The 2365-nt window shown below is 51.8% G+C and overlaps 1 long non-coding RNA gene across 1 annotated transcript; it reads left to right on the top strand.

Moving 5' to 3' along the window:
* The first annotated feature begins 372 nt into the window (after nt 1-372).
* On the top strand, nt 373-2132 carry LOC119316873. Its single transcript, XR_005153387.1, has 2 exons — nt 373-1349; nt 1430-2132. It is a non-coding gene; the product is annotated as an uncharacterized LOC119316873 (long non-coding RNA).
* The last annotated feature ends 233 nt before the right edge of the window (nt 2133-2365 follow it).

Raw genomic sequence — 2365 nt, forward strand, 5'->3', positions numbered from 1 at the left:
AGTTTATTTCTTCCAAGGATCAACTTGCTGACATCTTCACCAAGCCATTGCCTTTGCCACAGTTTGAGACTTGCAGGCGCAATCTTACCCTTCTAGATTCATTAGAAAGTGGCTAAGATTGAGGGAGGGTGTTAGATTGTATTTACATGTGTATATTGTAACGTTGTATACCACCTCATTATATATATATGATAGGCCACCCCTAGAGGGTTGTGCCGGTTCCCCCCAAAGCCTATTGTCTTATAATATATATATATATATATATATATATATATATATATATATATATATATATGATGGGTCTATTCTAATAACACCCTTAAGAGTCTTATTCTAATAACACACAGCGGCCGGGAGAGCCGCCGCCCCTCCCCTCCCTGCCTCCTTCCGCGGGAGCGGCCGGCAGCGGTGCCGCCCCTCCCTTCCCCGCTTTCTCCCCTCCCCCTCCACACCTTCTACCGCAGGGGTTCTTCCACAAATCACACCATCCCCAGAGCCGGCGTGCACCCGCCACCTCCTCCCATGGATCTACATGCATCCTGGTCAATGAGGGCAAATGGTTCCAACGGTGAAGCTCGACCTTCTAGATCCATGGCAGCAGCTATGAGGGCTGGCCTTAGAAGCAGAGCTCCAGCTGCCGCCTTCCCATGCTCTTCGTCGATCTGCCCCGCGGCCGCGCCGGATGGTGCCGCCTTGCTTTCTCTCCTTTTTTCCCTCCTTACCCTCACTCCATCTCTCTCGTGTTGTAGGTGAAGCCATGGCCATTTGAGAAATCTTGTCCACCCGCTGCTGCTCTGGATTCGGCCGTCACCATGGTTTCTTGTGTTGGATCCAGCCACCGTCAGCCAGATCCGATGCCCACCTAGCTGCCCGGACAATTTCTGCCACCTCCCCGTGTCCCGCAGCAACGGGAGACACCGCCATGCTCCCATCTTCCGCCCCTGCATCAGCAGCTGCTCAGGGCGTCGTCCCCCAAATGCAGCTCGGTTGCCGCTCCCCGTGCAGCTCGGGTGCTGCCTTCTCTCCTTTCTTCTCGCCATGCCGCTTGGGGAGGAAAGGAGCGATGGCGGAGGAGCGCACTCATGGCGGGGGCAGAAAGGAACAGGTGCAGTTCACCCCACCGAAGGAGGCAAGGAGCGCGAGCGAGCTCCCTCGCCCGATGCCGGCGATTTTGGCTTCCTCGTGCAGTTCAACAGGGCCACCAATGGGCTTCCCGCGACGGCCAGCTGCAGGCAGTTTGGCCAGCAGCGACGGCCACCACTCTGCTCTCTCCCCCTTATCCACATTTGTTCATTCACACAGCAGTCCGGCAGCTCCACCAGCGGCATGTGCAGTTCACTCCATGTGAGGTGAGGTGCTCCTCCTCGATGGCCGAAGAGTTCATAAAAAGGATTGTGCCTCACAGTATGCGGGTGTTGTGGTCCTGCAGCTCAGAGATGCTCGCGATGCCGTTCGGAGGTTGTGTGCGTGCAGTACGGCGAGCACCATCTCTTCCCATTGGTAGGTGAACCATGGTGGTGCCGCTCGGAGATGCTCGCCATGCGGTTTGGGGCTTGTGTGCGTGCAGTTGAGAGAGCGCCATCTCCATCTCTTCCCCTGTGGTCCATCGACCATGATTCTGCAGCTCAGAGGCGCTCGCCATGCGGTGCAAGGCTCATGCGTTTGCACTCCGGCAAGGGCGCCAACCATGACATGCAGTTTTGGCGACTCTTGCATGCGGTTCAGGGCTCGTTCGCGTGCAATCGACGAGCGTCCGTGCACGTCTAAGTGCAGCGAGCGTCCATACACAATAGCGCTCTACCACAACATTCAGATAAAGACGATTGCCCTAGTTTGGAAAATAGATAGCTCTAGAATCTACTCCTCGCAATCGTTATATGCTGCTCTTAACTTGTGTGTGTGTGTTGTTATGCTTGTCTTTAGCTCGACTCTATGGCAGCTTCATGACCCCCCTAGGTTGCATGTGTTCCTCTTGCTCTAGCTGGTAGTAGCTCATAATATTATTTTGAAAAAACTTGACAATCTTGTAAAAGAAAAAGTATGTCTGACACTTTGTGTTTGTTGTGCTCTAGATAAGAACATTGCACATTTTTTATGTAACAGAGATTTCCAGAATAATCTAGGATAAACTATCTGATATGCTTCAAAGAAGAGTAGAAGCAAAAATTGAACAAGGTTGCTGCTGAAGCTTTTACATTGAGGACTGAGAGGAGCTGTTAAAATATTTTCCTTTCTTTTTTTCCTTTTGGCAATTCACCTATTTTGCTCTGGAGTTGTCTTAAATATTTCGATGTGATTGAGAAAAAGCTTTTGAAGTTCACTATCAAAATGAGGGACCCTGTGCTTGCAGTACGTCCAGAGAGCG

This window comes from Triticum dicoccoides, chromosome 6A (assembly GCF_002162155.2).
Source record: "Triticum dicoccoides isolate Atlit2015 ecotype Zavitan chromosome 6A, WEW_v2.0, whole genome shotgun sequence".
NCBI classification, from domain to species: Eukaryota; Viridiplantae; Streptophyta; class Magnoliopsida; order Poales; family Poaceae; genus Triticum; species Triticum dicoccoides.